The 23733-nt window shown below is 40.4% G+C and overlaps 1 protein-coding gene across 1 annotated transcript in view; it reads left to right on the top strand.

Moving 5' to 3' along the window:
* The first annotated feature begins 1874 nt into the window (after positions 1–1874).
* LOC115270321 (zinc finger protein 28 homolog) overlaps positions 1875–23733 on the top strand; it is a 58053-nt gene continuing 36194 nt past the window's right edge. The window contains exon 1 of the mRNA XM_029879776.2: positions 1875–2815. The gene's annotated coding sequence lies outside the window, so the exon portion shown is untranslated. The remainder of the gene's footprint in view (positions 2816–23733) is intronic.

Genomic DNA, 23733 nt, shown 5'->3' with positions numbered 1-23733 from the left:
TAGCATGTATAACTTTTTGCAAAAAAGATTTGGAAATCGTATTTTACACATAGTGGGGCAAAAGTTCGAATTGTGGGACAAGAGTTCCAGTCATGTAGCAACATAAGGTAAAAACCTAAAATTCGGCAAAATGTATATATTATCTCTAAAAATGAAGGAATTAGTGAGAAAATTCGATCAAAGTTGAAAAAAATGTTGTTTTATCTGAATTTGGCGGAAAACCACTAATTTTTGGTATAGTAAATATAACCCTGATTTGGGTAAAATCCAGGTCAAACTTTAAAGTGTATTCCAGTTCCAACATCAAATATTAATTGGTTTCAGATATTCCAATTATTACCAAAGTGTCAAAATAGTGTGCAACGGCTAGCGAAATTCCACAAACACTAGATTCGAACTTTTGCCCCAGTGGTGGGGCAAAAGTTCGAATAAGACACACTCATACAAAAAGTGTTGTAACCAAAAATTGAAAAGACATTTGGCGTAACTTTGTTAAGCAAAGTTTTAGCTCATGGATGGTAGAATCACCAGACGGTATTCATTTATTCATTTCTGCTTTGGTTTTTTGAAAAAATATTGAATTTTCATCTAGGGTCGAACTTTTGCCCCACCTTACTCTAATCAAAACAAACCAGGTGTCACCTAGAGGTGACACAGGGCGTTGGAGAGTTAACCCTTCAAGACGCACGCTGTTGTAAAAACTAAAGTGTCTCGAGTAGGTATACCAAAGTGGCGAATCCTTGTCGTTTTGACAGGTCTCCTGCTCGATTGGAACTATGGGAACGTTTCTCCTCTTTGTTGTATCCAGGCTCGTTAGTAAGAAGTACAACACTACCCAAAAAAAACCGCTAGTCGTATACAGCGCGAGCTTGATGGCGCGCGTCCTGAAAGGTTAAAAATGGAACAAAAATCCCACTGTGCAACGGTAGCCAGCTCTAAATGAAGCATATGATCTTGGTAGATCGTAAAGCTTGTGCGTACGTACGATTTCGGTAAGCTAAACTCAATAAAATCTTATCCCAGTTAAATAAAAAAAAAACAACTAACATCGCGGCAGGAGCCACCAAGAGAATCCAGTGCAACACTGCATTGGCTTTTCATTCTCTCTTTCAGTTTCCTTTCGACACATGCTCACAAGGAATCCTCCACGATCGTACCCGAGTAAGAGGAAAAACAAACCCAAACAATAAGGGATTTAAACTTTTTTTGTCCTCTGAACTGAGAAACGATTATAGATGTGTTGGTTGGTCATGATCGTCGCTTACGCGGGAGGACGCTATACTACCAGACGCAGCATACCACGATCGCGAACATGTGTGCTACCGTCGGAATAACTACACAATGATGACGACGGTTTTCCCTCCTGGCTTGCGCCGTTCGTCGTCGTCGTCCAAAGTATCTAAATATTTACCAAGGTAAGAGATTCCCGCAAATGTCAGAATCGAGACTCACCAACACATCTGCGTTAGTTATGAAAAGTTGGTGTTTTTACACTAAAATGTCATTATTTCAGCAAAGTTTGTGAAGTTTTATTAGTGTGGATGTTTCTTAAGGCTGAAAAAATATGTTTAGAACCAATAAAAAATATTTTTTTACCGATTTTCAAATGGCGATATTTCCTGTTTTATTGCATGGAGGTTACTTTTAATCCAGTGAGATGCAATTAAATAATTGCTTCTATGATGGGAGTGCTTAATTTCTTAAGAAAGTTTGCTAAATAGTGATGTGCCCATACAAATCAGCGCAAACTTCATAACTATTTTTTGCTTTTTTCCTTTTCTCACAAATCCATGAATATTAGAGGGAATCTCTTACCTTGGTATTTAGATACTTTGGTCGTCGTCGTCGTCGATCGTTGAGGAGGTGGAAAATTCAGCCTGGCCGAGATCATCAGTCGGTGCTAGGACCGCCACCAGTGAGCAACAACGATTGCGGCGCCGCGCGAGATTTTTCACGAACAAAGATCGAGATCGAGGATTTGCGTCGGAAGAAAAGCCGGACGTGCAATACGGAGGTGTATACGGATACGCATCAGCTTGCGATCTAGATTTTCAGTTTGCGACGTTGTTCGACGACGGTATAAACAGGCCCTGAAGTGTGCTGATTGTGTTTAGTGGATCACAAGAATCTTTGTTAGCCGTTTGGGATCATCGGGGGAAAAAGTTGTGTGATTTGTGGTAATTTTCCCTGAGAGGACAACAAACAGTTAATCAGATCAGAGCGTGCGGAGGAGGACACCCAGAATTAGGTGGAAATTCCCGAGCGGCACCGATCAAACGATTATCTAATCAGAGTAGTGGTCAGGGTTTGGGCACCACCCCGAGGAAGAGGGCCGTCCCATATGTCCAACCTCGAGAAACGTGAGAGAAGTGATTTTTTCGGTGAAATGTTGTCATCGTAATTCTTCACATGCTTGTTTGGACAGTTGGACGCGCGCACACGCCGCCGCCAAGACTTCGCCAACGGCAACGAAGTTGTTCAGGAAACCGGGAGCAGTCGGACGGGGATAGTAGAAAGTAAAAGTGAAAAATTTATGTACTATATTTGCGCCGGGCCCGCGTTGCGCCACGGTTTGCCTTCCAGACGAGGACTGCGAGGTTCGGTGTGTTCCGAGGGGTTTGAGGGTGTGTGACAGTTTTACGACAGGAAAGAAAAGCCGGCAATTTGTTGTCGCGTTGTTGAGCCGCCCTCTTCACGGTACTCCTCCACGCCTGTTGCCAGTTACCGAACGTTTTCTGGTAATTTACACGGAATACTAATTGTACGCCGAACGAGAGCAAGACGCCCGACGACAGCAGCCGTTTTATAACATCAGGTGAGTTTTGTACTCCAAAAATTTTATTGAATTTAAATCGGTCTCGAACGATAGATGTGCGTGCGTACCGTATCCGGAGTGATTCATTTGAAGAAATGGTTTAAATCAGTGTTTTTTTTTTCTACAAGAAAAAGATCATCGCACCCTCAGCAACAAAACTGTCCCCGGCCGAATTTCGGACGCGTGGTCCCATCAACGGTGGTGGTGCAGTGACGCATAAGGCCAGAATTTTCAAGATCGAACAAGATCTTTTATATTTATACGCGCAGCGCACAACACGGAGATGACTTAAGCGGGAAAATTGAACCACACATTGGGAAATATTAATCATTCGGTGCTTGACCGATAGACCGGAAAGAATGCGAAGAGAATATACTACACATTCGTGATTGGTGAACTTGAGATTGTTGTGGAATCTTTACTGTGGATGAGATCAATGGTCAAATATGTGTCTTTCCCTTAAAGTTGTACAATAACACTCCATTATAACGAATAGTTATTTAAGACGTTGACGCAATCTTTGTGATCACTGCATAATGGTTCCTTCGTACAATCCATTGATAAAGCTATCAGAGAGAATCGATTGTTTATTCATATTATCAGCAGACGTTTAAGTCGCGTAAAATGTTTGAAGTTTTTAAAACATCCTTTTTTGGTTTTAGGCAAAATATTCATAAAATAACGCAGCAACATAGATTCCAAAATCAAAACATTCATCGACTAATTAAAATTTAAACTCCCAAACTTCGAATGAAATTCGAATCCAAACTCCCAAACTTATTTAGTATTTCAAGTTGATGTCAAAGCATCAGTTCACACTTGTTATTTTCGCAACAGCGGAATATCAAAATCAGTTTTCAATTCATTCTTAAGCTCATGCTCAACTTATTGGGTAAAGTGCGCCAGAATTCTAGTTTGTTTTAAATTAAGAAAACATTCAACAGTTTTTAGAACGAACAAGATTAATCTATTTACACCTTGTAGTTAAAATGGTTTAGGTGATGATTTCCTATCCTCGCTGAACAAGTAAAAAAAAAAGCCTTTGGTTGCTCAAATTGATGAACACCCAGTTAGTCCAAACCACATACATTTTTGCTGACCCCTCGATATTTGTTAATTGGTGGCTCGTTCACACTGTTATAACTCGAAAGTTTCACCAAAACCCCCTTTAAACTAATCGTTGTTGACTAATTGTAACAAAAGAGCTACAATTTGCATAACAATGATTTTATTGCCCTTTTCCGGCTATACTAGTCGGCCAATATGTCTGAAATAGACGTGACAAATTGAGCGAAAAATTTGTGAAAAAATACCACTTTATTGAGTGGGATTCCACTTTGCCACTTCCACTTGTTGAAGAAACAATTTGCAGGTATAAAAAGTTGAGTCGGCCATCTTTAACTTTTTGAAGAAATAAACTATTTTTCCAGAATATTCGCAACACTGATTTTCACCATTTTACCTCCATTTGGAAGCTCACCCATTTTTACTTAATACATACATAAAAAAGTTTGATATGTATTTTCCTAAAGTTACTTATGCACACTTTTTACAGTATTCGGTATTATTCTACCACATTTTCAACAGCTTAACGTTGAGAATATCGTTCGGTAATCTAAAGGGATACTGAATGCAAAATAAGAGAAACTTTCGAGGGAATTAAAAAAAAGGCCGTATTTATCCGGGCAGGGTCGGATTCAAAAATATGGGGGCCCTTAATGTAAAGGATATATTTTTGCCAACATAACGTAAAAAAATTCTAAAAAATTTGAATTATTCTTACAAATTTCTTAATTTTGTTGTGATGATATGCACCAAGTTTGTTTATAATCGTAACAGATTTAAAACTCTAGCGTAAAACAATGATAAAGGAAATTTATATAAAGTAAAAAAGCTTTTCAAGAGTGTATTTAGATCAGATTTAGTAGAAATTCATGCCAGAGTTCATAGAGAAACTGCAAAATAAATTACAATCAAATTGTTGAAACTTTCAAGCAATTTCTAGAAAAAATATAGGACAATCGGTGGTGATGCTTTTGCGAAATCCAAAGAGAATTTTTAGCGAAATCCTGCATCAATCTCTAGAAAAATTGCTGGTCGATCACCATAAAACATGAACACTTAACTATCAAAAATTCCTTCTAATACGACTGTCGCGGAAGTACTGGCGACCTCCCCCCCACACCCCCAACAATTTCCACAAAACTCTGAAATCAAGGAGAAAATTCTCATAGAAAATGCTGAAGAAATTTGAGAGGGGATTCTTCTTATAAATTTATGATGGAATTTCTGACATGATTTCCAACAGAATGTCCTATTGAAATTCGTGAAAATCTTAAGCGGAAGAACGGACAAATTTTTAGTAAATTTCTCCACAAATTTCTTCTGATTTTTTTTCAAGGAATCTATGAATTTTATCAGGAGTTCGCCATGGATTCATTCTTATTTCAGTAAGAAAATCTCTCAAAAAAAATCGGACTGCAACTCTTCAAAATATTCTAGATCATGTATAACCTTGCTAGACTTACTATTTACATTTTTTTTTGCAGTTTTGGCGTTCTCCAATTTAACTAAGCCGTAAGTTGTCTGAGTAAAACCAAACTCATTGGTTCCAAAAAATACTTCTTAATTTCGATAAAAGAAAATCCTTTGATTCTTCAAGGAACATTATAATAAAATCTTCAAAATGTTTTCAAAAGATTTAGACAGAAAAAAAAAACAAGCAGATATAGCATGAACTTTTTGATTCTGCAATTTATAGGGACAGATCAGTCAAACTACTTTAGAGTTCAGAACTTCAAGTCTACACTCGTAACAGTAGCCATATCTGTTATACTGAGAAACGGAGCAATCTGGAGTCTACTATCTTGTTGTAAACCTTTGCGACATTCAGGGTCGTACGAACTGTTCTATAACGAAGTCCTTTAAATCTACAAGAAAAACTTTATTTTATACTTTTTTTTTCTCCATAAATAATAGAATTGCATAATCTGCTGGGATACGCGTAGCTCTTGAAATCACAGATGTCATTAAGAGATACTACTGCGATATTCCAGGTCAGCCAAACTGCCTTCAAGTGCAGGGCTTCTAGGTCTACACTCGTAACAGTATTCATATCTGTAATATTGCGTAACGCTGCATAATCAACCGCAGTTACTGGAGCAATTTGAAGTCTACTTTTTTATTATAACCTTTGGGACATTGAGGTTCGTACAAACTGTTCTATAATTAATTCCTTCAAATCTACAAGAAAAACTTTATGTGTTTTCACCATAAATAATAGCATAGCATAATCTGCTGAGGGCCCATATAGCCGAGGCGGTAAACGCAGGGTATTCAGCATGACCATGCTGAGGGTGACGGGTTCGATTCCCGGTCGGCCCAGGATCTTTTCGTAAAGGAAATTTCCTTGACTTCCTTGGGCATAGAGTATCTTCGTGCCTGCCACACGATATACACATGCAAAATGGTCATTGGCAGAGGAAGCTCTCAGTTAATAACTGTGGAAGTGCTCATAGAACACTAAGCTGAGAAGCAGGCTTTGTCCCAGTGAGGACGTTACGCCAAGAAGAGGAGGAATCTGCTGAGATCCGTGAAGCTCTTGAAATCTCAAATGTCATTTAGAGACACTATGGGAATGTTCCAGGTCAGCCAAACTATCTTTGAGCTCAGAACTTCAAGTCTACACTCGTAGCATCAGCTATATCTGACATACTGAGTAACGTTTCATAATCAATCGTGGTGACTGGACCAATCTTTGGGACATTGAGGGTCGTCCAAACTGAAGTTTAGCTCTTGATAGTAACAGTAGTTATTCTCACAATAAACTTTAAGCTGTAATCTGTAATCCCCCTGGCATATCATGAGTCATTTCAAGATATTTTTGAGATAATCGCGGTCAACAACACTACTACGGAGCCAATACCTTCAAGTCTACGCTTGTGATAATAGCTTTTGCCACTACGTTAAGTAGTGTTGCATAATCCACTGTACTTACCAAAGCAGTTAGAGGAACAACAAGCGTTGTTATATATTTTCGGGATATTACGGGCTTCCATACTGTTATGAAGCTTAGTTTATAAAAACAACCACTATAACTTTCAGAAGACTTACTGGACATGATAGATTACAAATCGAAACTTTTAATGAAAGAAATTACCGTTACACCTGTAGATTCTAGGATCTAAACTCAAGAACAGTTTGGATGACCTAGGATATCCCGACTGATCTGATACTGTCTATTGAACTTTCAGAAGACTTGCTGGACAAGATAGACCACAATTCGTAGCTTTGTATAATGAAAGAAGTTGCCGTTACACCAAGAGACAATAGAAAAGGCTAAACATGTTTTCCACTGGGAAAAAAGTTCAGGAGATGTCTTGATCCTTCCCCCAAGAGGAGAGAAGTCGATGTTCAGACCGAGGTTTCCTGAGGCGTCCAGTCGCGACACTGGTTGCGAAGCATCAGTCAAGTTTCTCCCATGACTAATAAGGCTTATATAATTCAAACGAGCCCGAGCTAGCAAGTATAAATTGTGGTATCTCAGGTTTAAAGCTTTGATCGCTATTGATGAAGTATAACATAACATTGACTTGTTTTTATTTTGGCCACCAAATCGAACAGTTACCCGATGTGGGTCCAACAGTGGCCAGACATTCGATCAAATTTGACCCGCAATCAAATATGTTTTTTTCAGTGTTTTTTTTTTTGTTTTGTGCCCAGCTAGGGTTTTGAACTACTTGAGCACCCGCGTCAATTCCCGGCACCTCACAGCAAAACAAATCAAATTATCACTTGCCGCATATTTTCCAAACGCACTTACATAAAGTAATCATCTGCCGCAACATTTTCGCAACAGGATCCACAGTCAATGAGCTACAATTTCACTCTGAAGTCGCACAAGTGCTCAAAACAAATATTAGACGCACACGAGTGCACTTTGGCAGCACAAAGATGGGTGCCGGAGTGATTTCCCATTTGATTTTGCTGGAAGTTCGGCACTGATGCCGAGAATTGGCGCTGGACTGGGTGCAGTAAACTCGTTCAAAATCAACTTTCCGGCTGAAAATCTTCACAACAATCACTGTTAATAACAAGTTCTCGCGATAAGGTATCTGATTCAGATGGAAGAAGTGGATTTAGGCAATGTACAATATTGTTCACCCGTTGTGCCGGGAATGGGGTAAAAAACCCTAGTCGTTTTAGAGACAATTTATTCAAATGACAAAGGAATCGCTTTTTACTTGAAGAGTAGTCGGGTTGACTGAAATCATTTCGAACATGACTAGCAGCAAAACTGACTGACGACAATTTGTTGGTTACTGTTCAAATGAATAGGATGAATTTTGGCAACACTGATTCCAAGGGGTTTCAGAACATTTCAGGGATGTTCCGGGAGATCTCAAAGAGTTTCAGAAAGGTCAAGGACATTCCAAAAGGATTTCAAGGGCTTCCAGAACAGTTCCAGGGGTGTTCCAGGAGGTTTCAGAGAGTTGCAGGGGTGTTTCAAGGGAATTCAGAAGATTTCAGACGCATTACAGGGTGTTTCAGGCGGTTTAATAGAGTTCCTGGAGGTTTCAGGAGCGTTCCATGGATGATCTAGGCTGTCGTTCTACGAATAATTGTCCTATGTTGTATGAAAACCCCTATTTACATCTGACAATTACGTAGTATGGATCTGAGGGGTTTGCAGGGTCGTTTATGAGAATTTCAGGGGCTTCCCTTCAATTCAACCGAAATCCCTTCGGAATCCTCCTGAAATTCCCTGAAAACCCTTAATAGTTCTCTACCTGAAACCCCCATAATTGGAAACTCCCTGGGACCCCGGAAACACCTCCGATACCCGCCTAAAAGGAAAGTGTACAAATATGTTTCCATCATTTGTGCATGCATTACCAGAGATCACATTTCAGTGATCTAATGACTTTTTCATGCAAGTAAGCAAAAGTTATTGAGCAATGAATGTGGAAGTATACTTTTTTGACCCATTCACGGCACACAAAATGTAGCGAAAATCGGTCAAACGTTAGGATAAGTTAGCTTCAGGAAGTGTTCAACATTTGGGTTTCCGGCTCCTGTTATGAATGTTTTAATTTTTTTAGAAAAAAAAATTTGAGGAAATTCATTTTTTTTTATTTGCACGGGTCGTTTTTTTTTTTTTTGCTATAACTCAGTCCATTTTTAGCAAATTGACTTGATGTTTTGTGCACGGATAGTACTAATAGTCCCTAAACTGCTGTTCTACGCATAATTGTCCCATGTTATATGGGATTCCCATATAACTTGGGAGAATGGGGCGTAAAACGGCATTACATGTGTACAAAATTTCATGAAAATCTGTTCAAAATTGACTGAGTTGTAGCAAAAACCAGATCCGTGCAAAAAATAGGAGTATCGTGATAATTCCATGGAAAAACAAATGAAAACTTTTTCAACAATCGATAGCCCTACACTTCTTTAAAGAAAAAAAAACGTATCACAAGCACGACCTGGAAAGGAATTGTCATATGTTTTCTAATCATTAATCTCCAGTATGTTCGGCAGTTTTCTTGTCATACTTCAGTTAAATAAGTCATTGTGACCGGAAAACAATCAAACCAAATCGAGTCAACATTTTACAACCTATAATTTTCAAACAATACAATCACACGTATTTACTTGATCATTCTAGTATACTCCATTCTTCATTACACCAACAAACGTAACCTCAAACTGATTGACAAGTCTAAGGTAATTTTGACAGACCACACACATGCACGAAGAAGACAAAAAAAATATCTACTACTTTAACGACCTTGTTGATGTCCCTTTATTGCTCGTATTACACTTTTCAAAATGACCTGAGAATTGTCAGTCATTTTGAGGTCATGTTTGTTGTGTGATAAAGAATGATAAAATATGGCAGATAGGGTGTGGGACCATTTGGGCAGGAGCACCTATTTTGGGCACTTGCTGCTATAACTCAGTCAATTTTAAACCGATTGACTTGAGTTTTTTTTTTTATTTAATTTGTACATGGCTAGATACTGTGCGTATCAGATCGTGTTTCAAAAATCAAGTCAATGGGTTCGAAATTGACCGAGTTATAGCAGCAAGTGCCCAAAATAGGTGCTTCTGCCCAGATGGTCCCAGACCCTAATTATTCCTATTATTATACACATCACGAAAAGGGCGATAAAGTCTCCTTATTTTCATTATACGGCATATCTAAAAATTAAGGAAAATCAAACGGATTTGGCAAATTGTCCTTTTTGGTCATGAAAAATATGTATGCAAGTTTGAGATAGATAAAAAAAATACAAAAAATAAAGTTTAAAAGAAAATTTAAAGGAAATGTTCCAATTACAAGTTAAATTTGTTACTATTTTAGGGGAAAGGAACCCATTTTAAGCAACGCGCTCCCATTCGTCCTATCTAGAACAAAGCTAGGGCGTGCAATAAAGTTCCATAAGGCCAAATATACCTCGTTAGGGACCCCTCCTGGCTACTGCGCTTATCTATCATCCGAAAGGCTTTGAATTTAATCATATTTTCACCATGTAGAATCCAACAAACAAGTTCACTATTGCCAGTATTCCACCATAGGTAAAACTGGCACATTTCCTATTCAGTCACTGGATGCCTGGCGCTGTTGCAACAGTACCTCCTTGGTGAACATATGTTTGGAACGCACCTCACTCCATTTGTGAAATATTCCCAGTTATGTGAAACAGTTGTCCCGTTTATTTAATGAGGTTAACTCCGTGTAAGTAAATGACACATCTCACTTAAGAACGCATTCGTCGATCATTGATTGAAATGGGCCAGCCATCAACGAAGCTTTTCCCATCCAATATTGCAGTCAGTGTTGATGGATTTTGTTTGGTCAGTTCATCCGTGGCCATTGTTTATGCCCATCTAGGCAAAATCTTCCTCCAACGAAGATCTAGCTTGTCCGTGTACCCCTTGAAAAGCCATTCCGATTGGTCCGCTCAGTACGATCATTGAGTGCACCACATCGCCACCGTCGTCGTTTACCTACCACCACAGGTGGTGGAGTGGCATGGTCGTTCAAACCACCATCACTACCGTGGTCGTAAAAATATTACGCATCGCTTCGGAAAATATCGAACAGTTTGAGGCTGACCGCAGCGCTGACCAGCCACACCCCTCTGCTCTGGTCTCTAGGGGGATGGACAAGGAAAATCAACCACCACCACCAGGGATCACATGATACTCGGCGCCACCAGCTTGGACAGCTTAAAGACGGACGATGCGATCGGTGGTCAGCGGTGGTGTTTGGTGATACCAATCAGGGTAGGGTTATTTTTACCGTCGTCGTTGCCTCCACACACTACTGTTGGGAGAACGGGGAAAACTCGCCCCGGAAGGGGGTGTTGTATTATGAATCTCTGTTATTTATACTTTTGCAGTGGTTTTCTGGAGCTCGGGCGTGATTTTTAGTACATATTGGCTATTTTCGATCAACGATCCGATCCACTTACCACTGATCGGTTGCGAGTGAAAGCAGACTAGCATTTCGCGTCCGTTGTTGCGGTCAACTACCCTGGCCGCACACTGGATCTCACACCGCACCGTTCCGTTCCGGTCCTGCGGGGTACAATGTGTCCGAAATTGAAATTGCGTGGCATAATTCGAACTTTCTTGCTCGAACAAATTTGAAAACAGTCCATTCTGCCAATGGGGGGTGAGGCAAATCATTCTCAATAAACACCCGTCGAAAAGTCGAAGCTTTTCAGTAGTCAAAAAATGGTGCCGACTGGATTTATTATTGATAATGATAATGATAATAATAATGATAACTATAGGTTTTTATTCCTTAGAAGGTATACACTACGAAAAAACCAAAATTACACGTGACGCAAATTTAATGCACAGAACGTAAGCAATTTGATGACGTAAATGTATAGGTCTTTTGACTTAATAATACGTCATTCTTGTAAAATTGAGTTCAATGTGACGTAAACGATTTGTGAATCGTGCATCGTTACGTTTCATATGACGAAACAATAAGTTAAATGTGACAGAAAATTACGTCATTTGGGTGTTTAAATTTACGTCATATGTGTCGCTTGCATATGTGCATCCGAAATGACGCAAATTTACATGCCTTTTTCTAAGTGTGTAAGCTTCATGAAAAAGCCGTACTTGTTCTTAACTTTATATACACACTTAGAAAAAGGCATGTAAATTTGCGTCACTTCGGATGCACATATGCAAGCGGCACATATGACGTAAATTTAAACACCCAAGTGACGTAATTTTCTGTCACATTTAAATTAATTTTTCGTCATATGAAACGTAACGATGCACGATACACAAATCGTTTACGTCACATTGAACTCAATTTTCAAGAATGATGTATTATTAAGTCAAAAGACCCATACATTTCCCGAGCAAAGGCGGATAACAAAGTGATATCACTTTGATAATAAACTGTGTTATCGGTGTTATCATTTTGTTATTTTTGTTATCATCTTTTTCAATTGATGATAACCAGATGATAACAAATTTAGTTATCGATAATTTTGGTCTATCGCGATAACATAAAAATACTAAATAATAACAAAATATGTTATCTGTTTCCAAACGCACATTTCAAAGCTTTCCCAAAACTGAGAGTCTGATGAACCTCGAATCTAAAAATAGATTCCGCTTCCCACCTACAATGCGACTGCAGTACAAAAGCCTAGCCTTTTATTACTCTCACTCTCAATGAGTCCCGTTGGTATAGGGGCTATCGGCTGCGACCGACAATCACTCGATCAGGGTTCGAGACCCGCCTGGGCGCAATAGTCGACAACATTGGTTGTAGGTTACAAGAAACTTTTTTCAATAGGTGACGATGTCGGTAAAGTAGATTTTTACTATTTTGGTCGATAAAATAGCTCTAAATGATAACTACCCAGCCAACCACATATCGTAAATCAATGTGTGGAAAAAATCGTATATTTCCATATATTGAATCAGAATTGTATAATAATATGTATATTTGTTGACAATGATTGCGTAAAATTGCATTTCATGCCAAATTAAATTTCAATTGCGATTTGTTTCATATAAGCGTCTCCGATCATAAAAGGTGCGAGATACTATCGGTAGGATCGCACAGAATCGGATAGAATCGTGAAAAAAACATACATTCTCAGTGTCAAGCTTCAAGTTCGCTAGCATCGTATATATGATTTCTTTGAATCGAGGAAATCGTCGTTTCACATCGCATATGAATCTGCTAAATCGAGCTAACTACCTAAAGGTATGATGAAAATCGGTGAAATCGTATACAACTATAACAATGTTGTATATTGATCGTTTGCGTCACACTTGCGTCGTATACGAAGTAAATGAAATCGTAGAAATCGTATATTCATTTTTACAGTCGCATATGATTGTTACTGCACTTTTAATAGTCGAATCTTAATCACGGGAATCGTAAATGCATTTACATATTTGCATGATGGAGAAAAAGAAAAAAATGTATTCATCACAAATTTATATTTTTGTTGTTGTTGTCACATTCCAACCATGGTAGCAATAATTTCAACCAAATATATAGGTTTTCATACTAGCAGATGACTTACAATAAGTGATGTATAGATTCCAACAACGATGTGAATTCCGGGCCTCTTGCAAGACACTACTTTTGGTGCCACTCAATGCACAACAACAACGCTCCCACCACAAGTGACGCACCGTATCACACTAATTTTTATTCGTTTCATGCCATTCGATTTGAACTCTCTATTTTCAACTTGGCAGTATAGTCAATAGAGATAACGCGCAGCTCTCAATCAAAGGACCTAAGTTCGATTCCCACTGAACACCAATTGGTTTTTTTTTAATTTGAAAATCTTGAGTCGTATATGGGTACTCTCAATCGTAATAAGATCATGCATAATCGTATATTTAGACGGATAAAATCGGCGAAATCGTAGAAATTTTTCGAGAAATCGTAAATTATGTTGGATGGAATCGCAGTAATCGTATATATGTTTCGATATGGCCTCCACTTTAGTATGTATATGCCTGTTTCGTGCATTGAATACGATTTCTTTGATGCTATATATGTGTGACTATTTCAGTTGCAATTTCAATATAGCAACCAAATTGCTGGCTGGGTAATTGATAACAAAACCAGTTATCAGTCACATGTATTTTTTCATGCTGATAACTAAATGAAATGTTGAACAAAATAGTGTATAACACAATTAGTTATCAACTTGAACTCAATGATAACTTAACTTCTTATCATTTTGGTATTCGAGAAGTAAATATGAGTTATCATTTTTGTTATGTTGGCTCTTAATTCAACCTAAATGATAACAAACTCAATTATCAAACGAATGATAACCAGGTAACAGAACTTGTTATCATTTTCTTATCCACCTTTGCTCGGGAATTACGTCTCCAATTGCTTACGTTCTGTGCATTAAATTTGCGTCACGTGTAATTTTGGTTTTTTCGTAGTGTGTAGCTCTGTGCATAAACTGACTTCATGCGGTCATTACACATAGCGGGTTCTGGTACAGTCTAGTACCGCGAACTATTAAAAATTTCCCAAACAAAACCTCCGCATATCGTTCTAATTCATGCTTTTCGGCATTTCCGCAATCATACTCTCGCAATCATACTGCCGTTTCTTACTGCAGTGGATTCGGCAAGAGAAAAATGCCAATTGCTCTGCGGTATATTCCAGTAAGCGCAAGTTTCTGACTAGTGTCTCCTCCATTTGGGAAATTTATGCCATGGAACCTTGCGGGAATCCTGAGGTTGTGTGAAAGAACTTCCGGCTCACCTCTGTGTTGTAAACTAGTACTCAATTTTGGAAGTAACTCCAGAGAATCTTGTACAAGCACCCGGATATCCCCAGACACAGACGCATCGGTAATAGCCGTACAACTGGCACCATTGAACGCGTTCCGTATATCCAGCCCAGAGTTACTATGTACTGCACAGTAGCGAATTCACCTCCTCTTACACTGGAGTGCTATCTTAGCGATCTTTTTAACCGACAAGCTAGCGTCTACGGTCGACCTCCCTTTCCGGATGTAGAACTGGTTACTCGAGAGACCATTTGCACCCTCAGCGTGTTCAGGATGATTTCTTCCCCGCTATATCGATCAAGCATATTGATCTATATGCCGACGATTCTCCGGATGGTTTCCCCGCCTTTGGCAATAGAACCAGGCTCTGCCGCTTCCAAACTTCTAGGGCAACTCTCTCGTCCAGACATTTATGCATAGCAAATCTGAGAATCCTTTGAGGTCTTGCAATAGCTACGGACTTTGCTATCACCCCAAGTTTATTATCGGTACACCTCGTCTCATCGTCCCAGCCCCCACCCTAGTCCCCACCTGTCCTACAAAAGGAGGCCATCAAGGGACGCGGAAAACGGCCCTAGATGATCCCCTCCAACAGCTCTGGAGACTGCTCTGTAGGAGACATTACACCTCCTGTCTTTACCATCTCGATCCTGTAGGCATCATCCCACGGATTCGCATTAGCACTCTGACAGAGACCCTCAGAGCAGGACTTTTTGTTTGCTCTTATCTCGGTCTTCTGCGTAACTTTGGCAGCAGCAAACAGCCGTTTCGCTCTTCCTCAGTTCGCGTGCTCTTTTCATCCACCGCCTAGCCCGTAGGCAAGTGCGGCGCAGATCCGCAATCGCTTGAGTCCACCAGTAAGCCGATGGTCTCCCATTTCTAGGGTGAACTTGCCTAGGGTGGAGACCCGCTTGAACCGAGTAGGTTTCTCACTCGGCGGAGCACCTCCCCAAATACCTCGTTGCTGAAATACTATATCTTCCACCTACGAGGACTTGGCCCGCACATAGTCGCTGCCCGCTTCCTGTCAGGTGATCGCTGTGAGTGTAGGCATTGTCTACCCTCCAGTTTGAACTACTTGTTAGGTCAGAACTACAAAAAGTAAAGTCGATGATCGACTTCGATCCGTTCAGGCTAAATATATGTATGTACCTTTATTAGCCAGATCGGCATCTAGCTTGGCCAGTAGTGGCTCTAGCAGGATCTAGCCCCACTGATTCGTGAAACGACTTGCTCATTCCACAGCCCAGGCATAGAAGTCACTGGCTATTACCATTGGCCCTCGCCCTTTCAGCACGGTCGTCATACAATCCAACATCTTCGTGAACTGCTCGGGCGAATACCGTGGAGGCGCATCGCAGTTACAAAAGAAGACCCCATTTTCTTTGGCAATCATGAAGCCCTCTTAAGCAGTAGACACCAACTCCTGTACGGGATATTTACCTGTTGTCCATATCGCCACCTTTTTTTCTCGACCCATCCGCGACCCAGTTGCCGTTACAGGCTGGTACCCGATATGGCTCCACTATGGCGATACCCGTCCTACTCCGCAACTGTCTGACACAACGGTTGCTGGGCTACGTCGCAGTAGTAGATCAGGTGCAGCAGATTTCCCGTAACAAATCAAACACTTAGGAGGATGCATGCAGTCATGTGCTTTATGGCCTTGACCTCCTCATTGCCTACACAGCCTGCTCCTGTCAAGTCCCGTAACTTGCGTCCTGGTTCAAGACACCTGAAACAAGCCTCCGGTGGCTCGTGCTTGGTCAATTGGCAGACTGACCAGCCCACCTAGAGCTTCCCTATTTTAACATACTTGTTAGCGTCCTGCACAGCTAGCTGTACCCTTCCGATGCCAAACGGTTGCAGTGGTCACCTACACGACGCACTGTGGCCGCAATGTAGTGACGAGCTCTTCCGCGTCAGTGATCTCGTCTAGGCTTTTCACCTTCAGAATTGCCTCCGCTATAGAGGCCTCACCTCGACATCCTCGCCAAAGATCCCTTCAGCCAGATTTTTATAGACGGCGCCATTGCACTCCTTGATGCGCTTGAGCCCGAGGATTAATTCTCCTGTACGAGTACGTCTAATACTGCGTACGTCGGCTCCCGTCCAGGAGCTTGGCATCGCTTATCATCGCTTTCAAGACTTCCAACTGAGACTTTCCAGTCTTAATGACGAGCGCGTTTCCCTCTCGCGCTTAGAACTTGCCCTCCTACGTGGGAATGGTTTAGTGGGTCGGGATGCATCATTATTCATAGATTATTCATAGATTTGTAGAACATACTTTTTCAACTACTTTGATGAATACTTATGAAAAAATAGTTGAAAAATGTTCAAAATTTTTATCAGCCAGAACCATTAGCATGTATATTTGAACATTCGATGCAAATCATGGTTAATAAAACATCAACACATAAAGAAATGGCCAAAAGTGATTTTTTTGGAGTACTTTTGATTAAATGTCAGATAGCGCCATCTACGTAAGTTGTGGAGTATTAGTGTCTTCGGAAGATATGTCAAAAACAAAACAACAAACAACTTTGTCCAAGAAATTTTTTTGGTACGAGGCTTCTGTAAAAAGATAGAACTGATCAGTTCTAACTTATCTAGATCAATTATCGAGTTACCAAAATTTGATCCACATTACCCCAAACCTTTTTGTAGAAGACGCCAAACCTTCTTCTTCTTCTTCTTGGCGTAACGTCCTCATTGGGACAAAGCCTGCTTCTCAGCTTAGTGTTCTATGAGCACTTCCACAGTTATTAACTGAGAGCTTCCTCTGCCAATGACCATTTTGCATGCGTATATCGTGTGGCAGGCACGAAGATACTCTATGCCCAAGGAAGTCAAGGAAATTTCCTTTACGAAAAGATCCTGGACCGACCGGGAATCGAACCCGTCACCCTCAGCATGGTCATGCTGAATACCCGTGCGTTTACCGCCTCGGCTATATGGGCCCTTTAAGACGCCAAACCTCTAGGATGCATATCCAGAGCGCTAGAGGTTTTGTCTGTCGATAATGGCATCCTGCCCCAGTGTGGGATGTAGTACTTGAGTCTCCCTCTCAGGTACCTCATAAGCACAACTCAATTCAGTTATTTCGACTGGAGTTGGTGCGCTAGAAGCATGATTCGGCTTTTACAGTCAACAAACTTGTATCGATTACTTTTAAATCTTTGCCTATCTTTGCCGACGGTCCGGGGAGTGGATCTTCTTGGAGCCCTTAAGAAAGTCCACACCCCGAACCGAAACGTCGACAAAGATTTAAAAGTAATCGATGCAAGTTTGTTGATTGTAAAAGCCGAATCACACTCCTAATCCAATTGTTTGGAGGAGAAAACAAAACCAGCCTACCAGCCTTCAAAACCCCTGTGATAAATAGATTATGTATTTTTTGTAGCCAAATTCTCATCTCTGAACCACAGTGCCAAGTAAGCCGTCAAGTGATTATGAACACTGTCGGTTCGGCTGATATACAAGGTGGTGGCTGACCATCAGCCCCCATATTCGTTGCGATCGAAACGCAGAAATGCGCGTAGTATGGTGAAGAAGCCGAATAAATTCGCCTGATGTACACTTTGAATCCACTTGTTTATTGGCATTTCAAGATCGAGATGGTGTGCGCCGGACGAACGAACGGGGCAGTTAATAACCGATGCCGAAGGGTGCGGAACAAGTACTTAAGCCACATTCCATGCTAATGGGGAGGGGGCAGTTTCAATTTCAATTGGGGCCACCGTCGTGCACATACACACGTAAACATGCACCATGGTTGCGATATTTGAACTGGACGATTTTGAGCTCCTTCACTCATTCACCTTGGCGGCGGGGGGTTCGATTTTCCAATCTGAGGGATAACTATTATTAGATTTTCCGTGAATGAAAGACAAGGGAGATTAGTTTCATTACTTAGGGGTTTAAGGCTTGTAGGTACAGCAAAATTACTAACACATGCTAATACTGATAGACTCTTTTTAGCCATTACAAAGATCCTAGCTTGTACACGAAAAGAAGTCGAACGAAGCAAAACTTCAATTTTAGAGTATAAAGTTTGACATTCCAGAAGTGGCATATGTTGGACCACTCTAAGTCTGCGTATTCCTAGTCCTCATCTCAACCTTGTTACGTTTTAATTAAGAACATCTAATTTGCTTCATTATCTATCTCCCGACGTAAAACGGCCATTGTCGCTGTCGGCTAATGAAGTGGTGGAACCGTTTTCACGATTAGTAGAACATTTTATCAACAACCAAGCCAGAAAGAAAACAACCAACAAGTGTCCCCAAGTGGACCGGACCGCACGCTTCCACCACTCGACAAGGGGCTCTCAACTCGGCACGATACCACCGCAGATATTTACGAGTGTCAACGGGCGTAATTTAAAATTAGAATCCATCCATCAAACGTGCTCGGACCATCCTCATGGATGCCAAAGTATGCTTCGGAGGGACCGCCTCTTGCCGCCCTGCGCCGGTTCATGCCAGGTTAGCGTTAGCGTTATTGTTGCTGCAGCAGTAGGTACCTTACCGATACGGAGCCCTACCCTACATACATGCAGCGAAGAAGACCGCGATGAAATACGCGGCACGGCGGCGGTACGAGTTTCGCGCGCTTGCCAGTAATGATATATGTCACGGGTGTCGTTAGGCGAAAATGTGTGAAACAAAGTGACGAGTGACAGCTAAAAATTCCCGGTGAGACCGAAAGATGGTGGGGAAAACCGACGAACACAAGATTCCCAAATGGTGCGAAAAATTTTAGATGCTTGCATAATCGCGTGATAAATATGTTTGATGGTGATTGCGCCGCAAGCCACGTGTTGCCTCTATTTGGATAAGATCCTTCGCAACTAATGTTCCTTCTGGTGTGGTCTTCTAGGTGGGTGGTGGCTTATCATCGAAAACCGATTTGAATGGGTTTCGATTTGATATTGATGGAAATATCCTGTGCAAAGTTTGAAATGCTTGTTTATTTTCTTCAATTTTACTGACTTGCGTGACCGGAAGTGTGATTGACGAATGAACGATTGGTCATCACTGAAAATCACAAGATTAACTAATTCTGTGCTGTTTTTGTAGAACCGTGACGACTGAAATCAGAATGTATGTTTGAAAACTCGTTAGCTATAGCGCAGTAATTTTCATCAATCATTGACAAAGCTCTAATCATGGGAAGCAATTCTTAATAGATTTGAATTTTAGATATTATCGGGATACACCACTGGGTATATTCCCAGCATTTTTGTAATGTATGCATTTCAAATTAAATTACATATTACAGTAGACGTTCGATAACTGCAACATGTTTACGTTTCACTTAGCGAACGAAAATCCGATAACTGCAACGCCTGACAGTGTCAACAAACCATCAACTGACATAAAATGAACGTGAACTTCATCCGATTGTTCATTTGGGCTAACATGGCGCACCATTTTGACATTTGGCGGTGCGATAACTGCAAATTTGTTGCACTTACCGGACTTGCAGTTAAAAAGCATTGCAGTTAAACCGTTTGCACCGACCGAACGTCTACTGTAGATACACCGCCTTTAATTGTCGTTCCCGCGTTCGGAGCAGTTTACGTGCGATTCGCTGTGGCGTTACCAATCAGTAACAAGATGGCATTTTGTCCAAGCTGATACCTGGATACTTGGATGGATATTTTTCGGGGAGATTGTTAAATATTATTAAAATAAACACAAAACATGTTGTGAATAGTCTTCATAGCTTTGCATTTAATTTGAACTGGAAGTTGAACTGAAATAAAGGAAATTATCTCTAAGAAGATGTAGGTACGCCGAAAAACATCTAAAATTTCTTTCGAAATTTCAAAAAAGCACCGCGATATCAAAAAGCTTCAGAACACCTTGTTGATTTCGCAGGAATCGAAAGCTCGAGGAGAAGGTGTGAATCAAGGATCGGTATATTCGCCTCACTCCATTCATATTCACTCCTCTTTGCTGAAGCGAATCGAGAAAGATGCAGCAAACAGATTGTCGTGACCAAACACGCAACCCCATCATCAGTGGGAAGCCTGGTGGGAAGCGAAGCGCAAGCTGCTTGAAATGGATACCTATTCGTTGCCAATCGTCGCAGTTTGGATCGCAAGCGAATGAATGAATGGCGAATGGTGACGAATGCTGGTGAGCGATCGAAGCGACTATTATCATAACTAGAAAAGAATTTCTGCATGTAATGCATACATTTTTAGTGTATTGTTGTTGAAATGCTAGATTAGCAAAGAAAATAATAAACACTTTTTGAAAACTTCAGAATCGCATCACCGCTCGATCGCTTGCGGTACGAATGTGGACGAATGTTTAAATTCCGAGTGTGGCTTCCCACCGTTCGGCGGAGTTTACTGTCGTCGCTGACAAGCAAACACACAAACTAAAGCGACAACCGTTCGCTGCTAACTGTATTCAAATGTGGAAGAAGATGAAAAGTGGAAATCAGGAACCCTGGTGTGAATGTTTTTAAGATTCTGCGCCTCAAGGAGAACTTCGTACAATATATTGGTGTAGCAAAGCTCAGTGTTTCCCAAGCTTGAACTACTGGCCATGGTAATTTCGCAAAAACCGAAACTCCTTGGAGAAGGTTTGAATGCTTTTTGGATTCTGAATCTCATGGAGCACTATTCGCAATAAAGTGGTGTAGCAAAGCTCAAAGTTTTCCAATTTGGGGTCACGGACCATGTTAATTTCTTGTTCAAAGAGTCCTCAAGGACTACTTCTTACAATTGAGAAGTGTTAGGAAGCTTGGTGATTCCCAAGCTGAGGTAACGGTCTATTTGGCGTTTAGTAATCTTGTATGGGTCTGTTCATAAACCACGTAGACCAAGCGCCTCTTGAGATCTCCCTCAACGCTCATAAGAACCTCTGAAACTTTCAGATATGACTCTGGAACCTCTTGAAAATCTCTGCAACGCCCTTGAACCCTCCTGGGATCCTTTTGGCAACTTCCTCTGGACCCCTCTTATAATCCCGCTGGAATCCCCTGAGAACCCCAGAAACGCCGAGAATCTGCTGAAACGCCCCCGACACCCCTGTAGACCCTTTTGAAACACCCTGAGAACTCCTGAAACGCTTTTTAGACCGTCTAAAACACCCCTGTGACCCCCTTGAACTCCCTGAGAACCCCTGAAACACTTCTGAGACCCCCTGAAACTTCGCTTGGAACTCTACTGAGCCCTATTGGGACCTTCTGAGAACCCCTGAAATTACCGGAGACCTCCTGAAAGTCACGAAAAATAATTTTATTTCGTTCTCACACTTTCGGCTCTTGAGAAATTCACGTGGCCCGTGAACATACATTGAATACACTGATATTTACAACAAATCTATATTGAAGATACTCGTTCTTGAGATAACCAATCCGAAAAACATTTGCACTTCTTTCTAGCACTTTCGGTTCTTGAGATTTTTTTTTGGCCCGTGACTTCAAATTGAGAACCACTGCAATACAACTACATTGTGATAAGTGCTCCCTGAAGTGCATAATCCGAAAAAAACCTTTTTCACTTCAGCCTCACACCTTCGGTTCTTGAGAAAATCGTTTGGCCAATGACCACAGGTTGGGAACCACTGAACTTATCAAAACTGCTTAATTACACTAGTTTACAGCATTTTGAACTCGGTAAGCTAATGATCGTTTTTGGTGTACAATCATGCCCTGAGTTCGAAAACGCGAAGGAAAAAAATTACAGTAGAGCGGAAATTTTTTCGACTTTCCATACAAGGTTGATGATTTGAAATCGATTGTTGTTATATTTTTAAGCAAAGTCGCTCACTTCACACACCTCATTCTCCGTAATCAATGCTCCGATTGAGCTGAATTTTTTACTGTATCTCGCCTACATATGATATGTCAAAAAAAAGTTGAGAAAGAATTTTGTTTTTTTCTTATTGAAAAAAATAAATTTCTTCATATATTTTTAAAAATTTTGCTAAAATTTAAGGAGATCGTTCCCAAAACTCGCCAGAAGTTCCTTCAGGGATTCCTATAAGAGTTTTAGAGGGATTCCTTCAACAAAAAAATATGAAGAACGCATAGAGTCAATTCAACGTCAGTTTTTACTATATACGTAACTTAGGTTGGTCTGTAATGCCTCTGCCATCGTATGAATCACTGCTTGTTAATTAATATCCAAACATTGAAAAGGCGCCGAGAGTGTGCGATGGTGTCGTTTATTAATGATGTTGCCACTCAACGAATTGATTCGTCTAGTATATTGTCAAAATTAAATTTATATGCTCCAACTCGCCAACTGCGTAGTAGAAACTTATTTGTTGTAGATTTTCACCGTAGTAATTACGCTAAATTTGGTCCACTAAATCAGATGATGTCCACTTATAATCAACATTGTGAAATGATTGTTCTAACCATGACTCGGACAAAATTGAAAAAATACTTTTATTATACTCAAAACCAAGGAACTTAATAAATATTGTTAAGAGGAATAGTGCAATATAAAATGTACAACTAAGCATACTTATGTAACTAACGGTCTACGAATGATTGACGTCAAATAAATAAATAAACCACAATACTTTCTGAAGATAAGCCTAGTAACAAGTAAGCACTAAAATGCGGCATTCTTGTATAAATATATGCCCAATAATACAATCTCCAGAACAAACTCAAAGTTTCCCAGAGTCACTGGATGATTTTCAGAAAAGCCATTTCGTCATTTCAAGACAAATTTACAATCTTGCGATTATCAAACGCCATGTCGAAAACTTTCATATTGTTTTGAAATTAAAATTTTCACCGGGTTCAATCAAATTCAGACTAGTAATTGTATTCTACAGAATCAAGTTGACATCACTCTAGTATTGACATAACGTTCCAACTGAGACAAAGCCTACTTCTAAACTTCGACTTCTACATTTGCCTTCTTCCTCTCTGAATGCACAATGCACAAAGGTCTACGAAACAGATTTACGGAGAAAGATGCATTCGGCGCCTACAAATGATTTTTTTTTGTCTAATGGTCTTCTACAAAGTTGTTCCTAAAAATAAGGCCCTCTTTCCAATTTACATAAAAATTAAGGTGGTCCATATTTTCAAAGAAATTGGAAACCAAACTTTTTA

Source organism: Aedes albopictus, chromosome 2 (genome assembly GCF_035046485.1).
Source record: "Aedes albopictus strain Foshan chromosome 2, AalbF5, whole genome shotgun sequence".
Classification (NCBI taxonomy): Eukaryota; Metazoa; Arthropoda; class Insecta; order Diptera; family Culicidae; genus Aedes; species Aedes albopictus.
This window is presented reverse-complemented; position numbering and strand designations above follow the sequence as displayed.